Source organism: Cyprinus carpio, chromosome A5 (genome assembly GCF_018340385.1).
Source record: "Cyprinus carpio isolate SPL01 chromosome A5, ASM1834038v1, whole genome shotgun sequence".
In the NCBI taxonomy this organism is placed as follows: domain Eukaryota; kingdom Metazoa; phylum Chordata; class Actinopteri; order Cypriniformes; family Cyprinidae; genus Cyprinus; species Cyprinus carpio.
Genome location: NC_056576.1, coordinates 25,409,995 through 25,425,862, shown reverse-complemented (window position 1 = coordinate 25,425,862; position 15,868 = coordinate 25,409,995). Strand labels below are relative to the sequence as shown.

The window sequence follows — 15,868 nt, the reverse complement described above, 5'->3', positions numbered from 1 at the left end:
GAACTCAGATCTGTAGTTCTGTTTATTCATATAAAACCATCCAACTTCAGTGAGCGCTATTTTTTTTTTTTTTTTTTTTTTTTAGACAAGCCAGAGTATTTAGCTATTGTTGCTGGAAGAGTCTTTAAACCATAGAGCTTCAGAGCTCATGAGTAGACCCAGAGGAATCTTGCCAATAACTGTAACTACTGCTTCAAAGGCTTTTTGTGGGAGAAGAAACAGGGTGGGACTTTGGTCTGGTAGCTTGCTTGGGAAAACGCTTTTACATGGTACGTAGACAACAAAGCCAGGAACAGAGAAACTCTTTCTCAAACCATGCTTCATCCTTCCTTCCTTTCTTTAGGGTGGGCCAGAGGGGGACAGGCCTGTCTGCCACCATCGCAAGAAGTGAACACGAGATATCTGAGATCATTGACGGCCTCTCAGAGCAGGAGGTAAATCACTAGTTAATATGTCTGAAATCTGACCCATTCGGAAAAAAGCTTTACCCCAAGTACAGAAAGTGTATTAGCCAGAGTTCTAGAGCTTCAGGAGGGTAGCAGTTAAACATACGCCCTGGGTTTCTCCCATACATTGGACTTTATTATTTCCCGTGAGCCACTGCAGTCATGTTATTATTACATTGCCAGATTATGCAGCATTAAATCTGGCCTTCTTTGCAGCTACCCACTTAAAGGGGTCATGAACTCCACTTTTTTATTATTTTATAATGTTCTCGGAGGTTCACTTATAATGTTAATGTGATTTTTACATAAAACAAACATAATTTAGAAGTAATAAGGACTTTTTAGAATGGACTTTTTATAGGCGGAAATCATTCAAGACTCACAAGTAAACGGCCACTGCTATGATTGGCTAACACTTTCACTTATTAAAATATTAGATGGACGCTGCTGTGACGTACTCTGAAAACAACATGGGTCATTTGGGTCATCATTGTTTACTTTCAGTCTCTCTGAAAACTTGCATCATATTGTTTTTTATAAAATAAATACATAATAAAGCAAACAAACAGTTTTTCATTGACGCAATTTAGAGCTCTTTGCTAATTTTACATTGTATTTACAGTGAATACAAGTGGCACAATGCAACTATAGACAACAGAGCCCATTTTAATCAACGATTTTGTCTACACTGGATGCGGCACGGATTGACACAAATCCCCGACAGTAAACTAGTGCCCCGCTCTATTTCTGACATAAAAGCATTCGTGCCGGTTAGAAATTGATTTGCGACATGAGGCAACAGCGCTCACATCTGATCTAGATATGTTAGGATCACAAGGATGGCAATTCAAAGACCATTGTTCACAATTTACTCTAGACTGTGTCTTATAATCTTGCAATGTCATCTGTATGGTTCTGTAGTAGAAATCCTGTTTTCGCTTTTTTTTAGTATTTCCTCTCCTTCTACTACTAGCGTGTATCAATGGGCGTGGCTAAAGAGTGATGTAAAAGCAGGCGTTGATCTTCTCTGGCGGAGGCGGTGCTTAGCCACACTGTTGCATCATAAAGTGGCACGTCCCAAAACTATTCGTTTTCTGAGCTTGTTTTCAATAAAAGTTGTTTTTAAACTAGTGAGAAAGTTTTGAGATTTGAAACTTACAGGATGTTTTTGTAGTACATTGACCTGTTATATGTCAAAAGATCAAGAGAGATTTGATTTCTCAGTTCATGACCCCTTTAAGAACCACCGACTTATGATAGAGGGAATGAGGGGACAGAGACCAACCACAGTTTTTGTTTTATATAATGATTAAGGTCGGGCTTACCTGAAAGAGACACTTTAAAAAAAACACTCGTTCAAATATTCAAACAGAAATTTGCAGTAATGCAAGTTGTGATTATAATTGATGATAGTCCAAAAATGAGTACTGATTATTTTACAGACAAGAAAACAAAACAGGATATACAGTTCTGATTGAGGATACTTAGTTTACTATCATTACTGCATTTTCCTATTTTCTAGCTTGCTTCCTAATCTAGCAATTCTATATTACAAAAATATTGTTGGCTATTTGACAAATTGCTTTTGCTCCCCCTTTTGTAAGTCACTTTACATAAACGCGCCTGCTAAATGCAGAAATGCAAATGTAAAACTTTTAAAGATTTGATGCCATTTACTTGGCAAATCCTGTGAATAAGATTCCTGGAGGATTGGTAAAAACTATTCCTAGAATCCTGAAGTTGTGTTGCAGTCAGGTAATCTGATTGGACCTTATGATTATTCGCAAGTCACAAGTTTTGTGTGCAGCATGCATCAGACAGTCAGTGAATGGACTGTGGGCGGCCTGTGGGTGTGCCGTCGGAGGCTGAGACTAGAGTAGTGTAAACAAGCACTGCAGAACCATCCTGGACACCTTTTTGTCTCTCTCAGAACAATGAGAAACAGATGAGGCAGTTGTCCGTCATTCCTCCCATGATGTACGATTCTGAACAGCGGAGAGTGAAGTTTATCAACATGAATGGTCTGATGGATGACCCAATGAAGGTCTACAAATCCCGCCAGTTCATGAATGTCTGGACCGAACATGAGAAGGAGATCTTCAAGGAAAAGTAAGTAACAGTGGCTTATGCTGGCATGTTAAGTGAATGAGTGGGAATGTGCCTTTTTTTCTCACCTTTGTCTCTTCTGTGAAACAGGTTTATGCAGCACCCCAAAAACTTTGGGCTCATCGCTTCATTTCTGGAGAGAAAGGTGGGTTTTCTGTTTTATGACTTGGTGTTCCACCCAGAATATCCCTGGATGTTCATTAGTGGATGTTTGAACTAAAGCACTGTAACAGCTTTACTGACTCAGATCACAGCTCCCCACCCACAGACAGCGTTTTTTCATTGTGTTATGGTATTTTCTTCTCAAATTCAAGCCCAAGTGATACAGCTGTATTTATATTTTCTCTCTCTGCAGTGTGTGTCTGATTGTGTGCTGTACTATTATTTGACTAAGAAGAGTCAGAACTATAAAACTCTTGTCCGACGAAATTTTGGGAATCGGCGGCGAAGGAATCAGGTATTTTTAAAAAAATTAAAAACAAAAAACTTTTTTTTTTCTTCACTTATGCACTTTTCTGTTATTCTAAGCATAGACACTAAGATCTGTTGCACATTTTGACAAATGTAGTGTGATCCAGAAAATTTGTGCATACTATACATATTTACTGCAGGAATAGTAAGAGTGGTGTGGTAGTATGCTATTTTGAATATAGAAGCACAACTGTATTGAACGTTGATAATAATGAGAAATGTTTCTTGAGCACCAAATTAGACTGAAGTAATGGCTACTGAAAATTCAGCGTTGCCATCATAAGAATAAATAAAGCTTTAAAATAAATTAAAAGAAAAAAAAAACAGTTCTTTAAGATTTCACAATTTTACTGTTTTTACTATATTTTTGATATAATAAATGCAGCCTTAGTTTGAGCACGAGACTTCTTTAAAAGTAGGGCTGTGGCGGTGGGGCTAGGTTTGGCCACCCCACTCACAACTGCTGCTTCTGTCACCTTTTCTCTTGACAAGAAGTGCTTTTATTCAGTCGCAGAAAGACTGAGAATGGAAGATGTTTAAGATGCGCGCTCCTCTTCACAAACAAGCGGGAGCATTAACTCCTCATCTGCACGCGCTCTCTTTGAAATAGGAATCGTTGAATTTCTTGTTAACATCTTTAATTTATCGCTGTCTCGTTTGTATTTGGCCAGTTTGGAGAAAGCCTCACCAAACCTGACTAGCCAGGCGTTAGCGATAACGGGAACTTGTACAAACGGGGATGGGTGACATGAATGGAGATGGCTCCAGATCGGCAATGTAGTATTTGGTTTCCCAACAAGGTCCATTGCCCAACAGAAAATTAATTTACTGAATGCATAAACTGTATTTTCCTGCGCTCAAACCTGCCAATCTAAAGGAAACGCTGTGTATGACGTATGAGGTAATTTGTGAATTACCATACACTTATAGTCTAAATAAAATAATTTGCAACTATTGCTGTTATTACACTTGTATACAAAACTTTGTATTATGCTTGTTATAGAGTGCGTGACGTGTGCCGGAGGCAGTAGACAATCACAGTGGTCCTTTGCGTGGCGACCGTCACAGCCCTAATTAAAAGGCGTTTAATAAGTCTCTTGCGACCCCAAACTTTTGATCAGTAGTGTATTAAGTGTGCACTAAGTAACGTGACAATACTGAATGCAGATGTTTGTCCATATTAGCAGCTACAAACAATAATTTGTAACTTACATGTGTTGAGTATTGCAGTTGTGATGCTCACTTTACAATAGGTGTGTTCTGATCAGTGAATGACATTAAAGTACTGCGAGAGCGATTAGAGAGAAGATGGCTCCTTAAGCTTTCTATTCATTCGTGTGGTACCTTGATGTCATACACCGATCTCTCTGTGCAGCACTGCTTCAAGTCAAACACACCTATTGGTATTCACGGCAATTTGAGTAGTTATATTGCTTTTTCCTCCCTGAAGTTTTGGTGAAAAAATGGCAGAAATCATGCAAAATTTCAAGCTGTTGTGTGGGGAATGGTTGAATTTGAATTTGCATTCATTCTTGTGATTGCAAACAAGCAGAAGGACTTTTTTTGAGTTACAGTTTTAGTACTCAAGGAGCCCCCTAGTGTTCAGTTTGCACTGTTACAACATTTACATTTTAGTCTGAGAAAGCCTGCATGCTTTGTTTTTTGTTGTTGTTGTTGTTGTTGTTTTTCTGAGAGGGGGTGGGTTTGAATCATGCTTAATGTGAGGTTGTGCATTTTCTTTTTTTGTGAGAAGGGGTGTTTGTGGTTGTTTTTGTGCACTTGACAATGTGTTAAGAACTCTGACCATGTGTGTGCCGATTATAAGGCAAAAATGCATCTGTGCTTTGAGTCTCTCTCACTTGCTCTCTCTGATTTATGGATGGCTGCACAGCTTTCCAGGAATCTGTTTTATTCGTTTGGCACAGCCGAGAGGCTACATGCTGCTGTCAGGGACCACAGAGGGAAAAGAGGAGAACATGAGCGTTTCAAACTCCAACTTTACATCTGTTTGAGCACAGTATCTGAAGCTTCTTACTTTCACATATGTATACTTACTCAGACACAGTGTTTTAGGAGGGTGAAATCTGGCCATGGCACCCCAGGTGGTTATCTGATTGTTACATGGACAGATGATTTCAAATAAACATGAAATTGAAAGGGGTCATATGACATTATTTTGTGTAATGCAATGTTTACTCTGTTTAAGGTTCAAAAAACACATTATTTTCCACTTAATGTACATTATTGTTGCTCCTCAATGCCCCGCCTTTCTGAAATGCGATTTTTACAAAGCTCATCGTTCTGAAAAGCGAGGTGTGATTTGATTGGCCAGCTATCCAGTGCGTTGTGATTGGGCGAATACCTCAAGTGTGTGACGGAAATGCAACGCCCCTTACCAGGTTCAGGAAACTTTCCTCCTGTAAAATGCACTGCACGCACTAAAATATTTGGTTTAAACTGTTCTGGAACAGTGTTATAAATAAAAATTAAACATTGATTTCTAGTTTTCCTCTTTTTGCGTCTCCACGACATGTCGGTGGTGGCAACAATACTACAGCGAGAATAAATGTTACGCCGCCTTTTTTGGCGTGAACATTTGGGAGGTGTTATGCAAATCTTCCCACACAGTGACACTGACGTGGGGGCGTGTTTAAATGAGTCGTTTTAGGAAGACGTGGATGAGCATTCACTTTTATAAAGAATATCTCTGGGTTTGAGACTTTACCGATCTTCTGTATGCACGAACAGCTTGACAAAGGAGAACATGAAATCGCATCATATGACCCCTTTAATGTAATAAGAGAAACAACATTACTATTGGTCATGATGCTTTCAAGGGTGATCTAGACCTTCAGCTTTGATGTCACAGTCAAAAAGTTTGTATTTGTGGTAAGGGGACTGGTCCTATATATAATGAAAGTAAAATGCATTATTAGTGCAAGGTTTTTTTTTTTACTTTTTAAAAAAAGTTTGTCTATTTTATCATTCAACTGTGATGGTGAAAGATAAAGATGGAAAATGTGTAAACGGCTAGTGATGGATAATGGATTTAGGGGCACGGTTAATAATGTAGATGTCATTCTATTTCTCCTCTTAATAAACTCAATACTAGCATTTCCAGTCTTTAAAAAGGAACAATTAATGGCCTACTTTGAACTTGAATTTTGATTTGTAATTACCTGGACTTGACAAAACACACACTACAAAAGAACGTTAAAGGGACAGTTCAGCCGAAAATGCAGCTTTTGTCATCATTTACTCACCTTTATGTCATTTCAAAACTATATGACTTAATTTTATCTGTGAAACACAAAAGATTCAAAGACCAACATTCTTAAAAATATCTTCTTTTGTGTTCTGTACAGCATAAAGGTTTTGAACAACATCAGAGTCAGAACATTTTTGCTTCAACTATCACTTTAATAAGTGTTTAAGGACTGGTAGGCATGAGTCTGTGGAACAGAAAAGTTTATTAATTTATGACAGCATTTGGTTTGACCAGCAAACTTCGTTATCATTTCATTGCTCAGTTAAATAATTCATTGCTCATGTGACATTGATATCACAAGATTGTAATCTGCTTTCACAGTGTGTAAAATAGTACAGACACTGGTATTGTGGTATTGTAGTCTAGTCATCCAATTTAATGAACAATATCCCATAAATTATTATTCTTTTAAGTCCTCACTTCCCATTAAATCCTCTCTCTCCTGATCTGTTTTCATGGGGGTGCTTTAAAACTTTATTTTATTTATTATTAATATACTTGCATTCCCTGTTAGTATCCTTTACCATGAGAATGTTTTTGAAAAAACTCAAACCAAATACCATGTCTTTTTCTGACTAAACATTGGATTATGAGTAAATATTAACATTTGGTAAATGCCAGAAACACTTGAGTTAACACAAGCGCTTCTTGATGTACAAGTGATATATCTTGGATATTATCATACATATGAGATGAGCATCTACACCTCCTTAGTAACTCGATTAGCCCTCTGTCACCTCTGTGTGTGAGAGCAGCTGCTGTACCGAATCTGCTCTATTTACAACTATATTTCAGCCATTCTAAACAGAGCGGACAGCGCTGGATAAGAGCGTGTGTAACAGAGGACTTCTGTGAACACCGCTGCCATGCAGATCACAAGCTCAGGCTGCAGGTCATTGAAAGCATGTGTCTTTGAATCAGAAGTTGAGCTGCAGTAATGAGGATCTGTTCTACACACACACACACACACTCCCAGTAGCCCCAGGCACTTTCAGCAAGCAGGCGTATGCACAGCTGTTTTTGTTTGCATATGTGGCTGTAAGTGTTTCCTGGTGTCTCTTTAGCTACCTGGTTATATACAGCGCAGTCTTGGTTTCCTCTACCACCTGTTTTGATTCTTATGTTCACATACTGATTAAAAAGAGAGGGCAAGCAGGCTCAGTTTTTATCTTATCTTTAAAGCATTCTTTGTGTGCGTGTGTGTGTGGAGTATGGGCTGTTAACCAAGCTTAGCTGTGTGTGGGTGGAGTATATAACCCTGCTCCACATTAGAGACCCATAAAAGTGTTTGTGTCAGTTGAGTTCAGCTCACATGGAGTACTGAACGCTGTTGCAAACAAACTTCTGCTTGAGCTTTCTGTTCCCAGAGTCCCCCGAGAATGTTATAGAGAAAGCGAGTGAGAGAACAAGACAGAAAAATATTGCATAAGCGCGAAGAACAAACTTTTATTCCTTTTTTCCCTTCTTAAACTGGCAGTGTGTTCTGCCGTCCCTCTAGAGCTTTTTCGGAGAAAGAGGGAGGGTTGGAGAATGTGTGTGTACGCGAGACACCCCTCCTGAACTGCGCAGTGGTATGCGCCGTTTGTACTGACACCAGTGAGAAAGTTGTGGAGCAGCTTGCTGTGCCAATCAAAATCCTGATGGGGCTGGGTTAAGATCGGTCAGTCTCCTCTCCCCTCCACCCTGCGGGGATTACCTGGGTTGACCCTAGCACCCAGATTAGCTTGCGTGCACACATTTTGTGTGTGCGTGAGATGGAGATGCCACCGCTTTAGCAGGCTCAAACAACCCTGTGGCACGCTTTCTTGGAATATGCGCCATTGATCTGCGATCCGGGTCCCGCAGCTGAGGATCTGATCCAGCGCAACGCCGCTGTCAGGCAGCCCGAGGCGCGCTCTCCTGCTCAGCCTGTTCCTGTCACTAACTCTGGCCTCGGTGGCACTGCATTCTGGGATATATAATGGGATGAAAAGGACATTCATGAGGGGCAGATAAACATAGATGAAGGTACTGTATGAATGAGTGAATGTGAAGTAGTTTTTGCGTGGTTTTGCAGGCTGTTGTGATTGTTTGTTGAGATTGCAGGGCTCCATTCTTGTTTTTGTTTAGAGGCACAAGCCTTGGTTAAGATTTATGTATTTGATTATTAATAATATTTAAATATACATTTATGTCTATTTTGTTTGTAGTTAATAGTAAGATTGTTATTTTGTAGTTTTATATATTATTTAGTTTCTTATTATTTAAAATAATAATTAATATTTAAATAATTGCTAGCAGTTACTATCACAATATCAATATCAGCAGAGTGCACGTATGTAAGTTGTGTGTGGTGGTGATTCGCTTGGATGTGCTATTGACTTGGTGACATCTACAGGATGGGAGGTGTGCTGCTGATACATTTTAGCAAATTTTCCATGTATCTACTTGAAAACAAAATAAAAGCATTTTTTAAAAGTTCAATCTTAGGATTTTATGAATCAAGCTAAATCAGAATAGATGTTTTTTTTGTAATCTGCTAGATTTGTTGACAATCAGTTTTTTTAGAAAGCTAGTGGCCTGGTTTCCTCTCCCTCGTTTTGCTGACTGGTTTATTTGAGCTTCTGCAGGAGCTTATGATTGACTTTCCTGTTACCTCACTTGGTTCAGAAAAATCATGATACTATTTTTACTGAACTTTCTATGCGTAAGAGTTGCATCTTTCACTGAACATGTTAATTCAAAGTGATTTATAACATAATCAGCCTCTTTTCCACTCTTCACATATATCAAGTCACTTGTTTTTTTGGGAATTGAAAAACTTTTAAATTCTTAATAGTTAAAGAATAAATGTTTTTAACATATGAAGTTTTGTGAACCAAATGGAGAATTCTGCTGTAGTTGTTTGTAGTACAGGTTGTGGTGACCACTGAATCACTTCTGTCACACATTGAGTACAGATACAGAATGAAGTGTGTCCAAAGGTTCACTGAAAGCCGTACAGCTAAAGTTTCTAATAAAAGATAAGGTGACATTAGAATATTTGTCATTCTCCCTTCCTTTCCCTCGAAAGGTCCATCCTGCTTAAAAAGACCAAAAAAAAAAAAAAAAAAATCCTGTCTCTTAATGTAGCTTGTGAAAACACGTGCTAAGTGTGCAAGTGTTGTTAGTAACTGGTTATAAAAAACATTGTGCGTGTTCCTGCACATCCTCTGTACTCCAGCTGTTTTTGAAAACTAGAAAGTGTCTTATGTCCCTAAACTCGCCTAATTACACTCTTCCTTAAACCGATTTATCAACTAGTTGACTCACAAGTGAATTGATTTTTGAATCGATTTTGTATCAGACCTTTAGGAGATCAGCCTGAAACCGTTTAGATGTATATTTACCTTTATTTAAAAAAACCCTTCTGTATGTTAGAAGGCTGAAACACCAGTATTTTAATCTCGGAGCTCTTAGACACACTCCAAAGTTTCACTAAGCTACAACAATAATAATTTAGAGTATATTTTCAGTGTTTGTTCCCAAACAGTTAGCAATGATGTAAGAACACAGTGACCATGTTGTGTGACTTCTTGTGGTGTGCTTGGAGATTCTTATTGCAAATGTGGTCCAGCCAGAATTGATTTGTGAGTCGCTGTTGTATAGTTTTTACCCACATTCAGTAAAATAATGGCTTTAAAGTGCTATTGCAGTTTTGCTTCAGGATTTAAGTAAAGGTTGAAGGAACACACTGAGGGTTAAGTAAAATGGGTCAAAAAAGACAATATCCTTCTGTTTTGTGTAAACCTGTTAATTTCCATGATGATATGGTCAGCACATGAATGAGTAAAATCTTGCCTTTTCATCAGGACTTGAATCCTCAATCAGGACATGAACAGAAGCTTCTCTATAGCAGTGTTAATATTATATACTGTTACAGTGTTTATTCGTATTTTGACTTAGTTTTTATTGTAATTAATTTTGTTTTACTGAGTTTGTTGTGTTTTATTAAAACATTAAAACACACCCAAACATTTTATTTTTATTTTAAGTTTTTTCTTTTTATTTCTGTTTTAGTCATTTTTATAGGTCAATTTAAACATTTTCAGCTAAAGCAACATTGCAGTTTAATTTCAGTCAAGTATTTATTTATTTTTGTTAAATAGTTTTAGTTTGTTAATTATAACAGATATGCTTTATATACCAGCATATCTGTTATAAGCAGGTAAAATGCAATGTGTTCAGAGATTGGTGAAAGCGTCATAATTTATAATGAAGTAAACCAGCATTCCCATATAAGCTGTCAAAAAAAAAAAACAGACTTAGCCTGTAAAGAAAGTCTTTAGATGAAATGTAAAGTCATTGTAAACTGAGCTCTGAATGGCAGAAATGGGATTTTATTGTGATCCATTATGTCAGTTTTTCAGTGTGCTGTAAGTGGAAGAGAGCACTGAAACAAGCACATCCTCCTCCTGCCCTTCACCTAGAGAATGAATGATCGATCTTGCGTCCGCTAAATGCTTGCTATATGTCTTTCATGTATTGGCCCCTTTCTCTGTCATTTTTATTTTTGTTTGACCTGAACTCTCTCAGTTTCCCTTCCTTCCCCTTATTTGTTTCTCCACGTCTCTGTGGCAGAGGTTCTGACATGTTTTTTTTTGTTTGTTTTTTTGGTCCCATCTGGCAGCTGCGAAGCTTGTTTGTGTTGGCTGAGCCCTGCTTGTTCCAGTGCTTTGCTTCTCTTTCGTGGAACAGACAGAGCAGGAGGAGGGGCTCCAGTTCCTCTGTCCGTGCCAACAACCATGATAAAAAACCTTGGGCCATTAGCACACTGGCTCCCTCTTCAAACCGAAGGAAATAAGACCCTCTCCACCAACTGCTGTTCTGCACTTAGACTAATGTTACTCTAAAGAAGACCTTACGTTTTCTTTTTTTACATTAACTTACATTTAAACACTTACATTTTCACTTAATTGTCTGACTCGGCCTGCATATGAAAACACTGCACTAGACAGTGTCTATGTTCATGTTAGAAACTTAAATATTTAGTTTGATAATTTTGCTTTGTTTACATTGGTTTTTATGTGTAACTTATATTTGTAATCAGTGAGAAACTGACCCAGCTCTTTTTCTATTTGTAAAAACTATTATGTCACCTGCTTTGCACATGCTGATAACCTTAATAACAAGGTCTCATGTTTGGAAGGCTGTCAAGTAAACTCAAATTGCAAACTTAATTTCCTAATAGTTCTTAATATTTTTTTTCTCGTAAAGCTAAGATGGTTTTTAAAGTTTAAACGGATGTGAATCATCTTGATTAATTAGATTTGCTTTCTCTAAACCTTAAGAAGCCTGAAATCTCTGCACTGACTCTGCTGGCCTCCAGATGTTCTACAGTACAGAATCAACTTTGATGCGGTATAATGTTCTTTGCACCTGTTGGATAAATATGGGTCACATCACACTTTTCTTTGTCAAATTAATTTATTAAAGTATATGAAAAATGCATTTCATGCATGCAGTGACTTGAATACATCTCTTCTATAATGAGCATGTTTTTAATTCCTGAATTCTGAATTCTGAAATGGAAACAATCTTACCCGACCCCAAATTTTGGAACAGTAGTGCATGTCATTGACTTGCATTTATTGTATCAAATGTGTGACTCCAGATACAAAGAGCCCAATTCTGAAAATTCTGATCTGTGGTACGTTTGTTTATGCATGTTCATGAACATTGGAGAAAGATGGGTTTTACTCCTGAATTCTACTGTTCTGAGAAAGACACTCTTTAAACTTACAGCATAAAACATTGGTGTCATTGTGTTTTGTGTGTGTGGATTGTGTTTCTAGGTTTCTGTTCGTGTGAGCACCACCTACGGGACTTTGTTCTGATTGGCCAGTACTTGCTCTGTTTAGCTTTTCTCTCACTTGATCATCTGCTTCTTCTCTGTTCATATTTTTCTTGGTCCTTTTCTTTTTGTTGGTGACATCTATGTCCTGGTGTTTATCACATGCTGACATCATTGTATGCTTTGCATGTTTAGATGTCTGGCCTCCTTTGAAATACTTTTGGCCATTCCAGTCATGTCAATCATGCGCATTTACCCTTTGACCCATATTCTGTGTTTGTGTCATATGTATTAGATCTTAAGAGTTCTGTGCTCATCGACACACTGAAGATTAGATTAGTTTTCAAAAGGCAAAGAAAATAAAAATAGCACCATTGAGCATGGAAAGCTACATTTTAAAGACCTTTCTAAGTTGAAGATAAACTAAATTTTTTTAAGGTAGTCCAGCTAGGTTACTTTGTTCTTGTTATTCAGTATCAACTAGCCTGCACAGTGAAGGTGACTCCATTATTCAGATTCGTTCAGTTGTCAGGTCATTTGAGAAATGGTAAGAATTGCAAAGCTCTTTCACATTCCTTGTTAGGAAAGTATTTTTTTTTTTTTTTAAGTAAGGGAGAGACGGAGATAGATCAACAGTAACCAGACAGGAATTCTGACTGATTCAGGTCCAGAGCAGGAATGATTTAGAGGATGCGTTTTCAATTGCTGTCTGGCTTTAAACTGAAGTGAGATCCGTTTTGTGGTCTCTATCACAATGGCGAACAGTGAAATGTAGAAAATTCCTTGACAAAGTTTCCAAGCTCAGGAAATGGCAGTCTGAATATAGTCAAGAAGTCATTCTTATGACATGATCCGCACACACAATTTTCATACACTGTATATATATTTTTGCAGTTTATTTCACACACAAACTTGCTCTAATAGCACTAACTAGTCGTTATTGATTTAAAAAAAAACTTAATTGAGAGATGTGCAAGCATGTGCAACAAAGAAGGCGAGCTTAATAAATGTATCTAAAATATCCACTTTGATGAAATATCAAATATTATAATCAAATATAATATCATGTTTCATCATATTGTCTATTTGGTGTTTGATAGTACATAAGCCCTTCTTTGCTTCATAGCTGGACTGACACAATTTAAGGTGAATTGCTGGTTATTCCTGTGATGAGAGCCTGGTCACAGGTATGTGCTCTTAAAAAGGTCAGCTGTCTAAATGCCTCTTTTATTGTGGTTTCTTTCCTTTTTTAAAGCAGATTTAACGCGACCTTCACAGGAAGACAAGGCAGACGACGACAAGAACGAAGAGGGGACAAATCAGAAAAAATCAGAGAAGAAAGAGGACCGAGGAAAGAAGGAAAGAGGAGGAGAAAGATGAAAAAAGAGGACTCTAAGTAAGTTCCATACCATTTTATAATACCATTTTTCATTTTACATGTTTTTGGCCAATCAGTTTGCCCTTTTTCTCCAACTCCACTGAGAGATCTCAGAGCCCACATGCACACTGAAAATTTGGGGAGCGATTAACAGCACAGTTATAGTTTTGGTTGGTATGATGCAGGATATAGTCTCAAAATTGCAGTGTTTTCAAAAATTTTGAAACAGTTCGAAAGAAAATTTTCACTTAAACCACCCAAATAATAGATAGCAGAGAGATGTTTTGTTGCTCTCTCAATGAGTGTGCAGTAGTTTAAAGGAAGTGAGATGATCTGTTTTCTGTGAGGGTAGCCTTATTGTAACGGGGGCTTAAGATTAGCCTCATTAACTCATTTGGTTTGAGGAGATGGTTTGCTTTAACTCGGGGACATGTTATGTCACTACCAGGAATTTCAACAAAGAAGTAGAATTAATCATGAAACAATAAATCATTTTTTACTCTTTTGTGAAAACGCAAAATGGTAAAGAAGTGGTTTTGAGATCTGTGTGAGCTACTGTTACGAAAATTCTGTGATAAACTAATACACCATAGCAGATGAGAAATTCTCACGGTTGTCTGCGTTTGTAAACTCTTGAGTTCTGCTCACCCTGACCATCCTGAATGGATGTAGCTGAATAGAGTTGAAGTGCAGAGGAGGAGTCTTTATTCCTGGTCTTTGCCTCTTGCAGGGAATCAGTCAGTAAAGATAAAGGAAGTGTTTTGAGGGAGAGGAGGAAGAGGGTGTAAGGACCAGCAGAGCACTGCCACGCGGCAGAAAGACCGCCAACAGCAGGGCAGCCGTAAGGGCCGCATCACCACCCGCTCCAGGGCCAATAATGAGGCTGCATCTTTGGTTGCAGAGGAACCACCTCCACCGCCGCCTGAAACAGGTAAACACTCAAATACCCATGAGCAACCGTTACTTGCTCTGTCTGGCCAGTGCTGCGTTCTCATCCTACATTGGTGACTATGTGTTTTTTATGCCTTGCAAACGTTAAACATTTGGTTTGATGTGAAGCATTGAATATATTATCATTCATTTAAAATGTTTATTTAAAAAACAGCTGTGCTGCTTAATATTTGTTTTAATATTTGAGTAGCAGTCAAAAAGAAACAGTGTGTTTTTTTTAAGTGGAAACTTTACAAACATTTTAAATGTCTTTACTCTTACTTTTCAGCAATTGTGGCAAATCAAAAACCTACTAAGTTTGGTGTATTACACATTTTAGAAAAGAAAAAGAAAAGAAAAAAATTATAAAAGAAAGGTGTCATGTTAAATGAAAAAAAAATTTTTATGATACACAAAAAAATGGAGCACAGTAAACGCATAAAAAGTAAAAATCTGAATTACTGGCCTAACTAGCAGAAAAACAAAATCTTAGTAAAAAGATTTTTAAAATCTTACGTTATTGTAGAGACTTAACTCTCTTTTCATTCGTCAAAACGAGTTTCACATTTACACAATTACACAAAAAATAAACACCTAACATAAAAAAACATCTGAGAGCTAGTTGATGTGGTGTTTTGTTTTGTTTTTCTTAATGATCAGTCCAAACATACTGATTTGCTAATAATGCATCCAACTTCTAATACAAGGGCACACAATCAGAACTGAGCCAAAGTCTGATGGTTTATTCTTTGTGTTTGCGATAGTTCTGCCAGAGACCACACCCCCCTCTAAATCCTGAGGCAGAAACCAGCATCGAGAGCCTGCAAAAACCCTCTCCCCTGCAGCCAGTGCAGAGACACAGAGGTAAGCGCTGTCGTTTTTCACATACTTTCTTTCATACTGTCTTTCTGTTCAAAATAGCTTCTCACATCAACACCACTCTCTCACTTGTCACCTCTCAAAAAGGTGCGTTGATGTTGGCTCGGTGTACCTGTGATTTTTCTGCTGATGTCCCTTTGTGTGCCATGCGTCAGTCAGTCTGGGCACACTGTGAGCTGTTCCTCTGTGACCTTCATTACAAAGCCTGAAAGTCACCTAGTTTGCTGCGTTTCTTGACCGCAGCATGGTGTTTCACCACCGTGTTCGTTTGAGGGCTTTGATTCAGTTGCTGTTGTGATAGAAGGGCTGCTGTACAGGAAACACAGAGAATTTGATCCCTGGGGCTCACGAAACCACATCTTCTTCAGCATTATTCAGTTCTTCACTGTTGTGATATAAAGTATTCTCTTTGTTTTAATGTTATTTCTTTCGCACTCTTTGGTTTCCTCCCTTCGCCTTTTTTTTGTTGCTCTTTTGCTCCATCTCTCTCTCTCTGGGTGTGTGAGATTGTTTTGTCCATTCTTTCCTGTCTCCAAATCCCCTCTCTTCTTCTGCCACCCAAATGCCAGGACTGTCAA

General features: G+C 38.0%; 1 pseudogene; it reads left to right on the top strand.

Moving 5' to 3' along the window:
• The window catches only part of LOC109068572, an 80,557-nt pseudogene that overhangs the window by 19,782 nt on the left and 44,907 nt on the right, over positions 1-15,868 (top strand).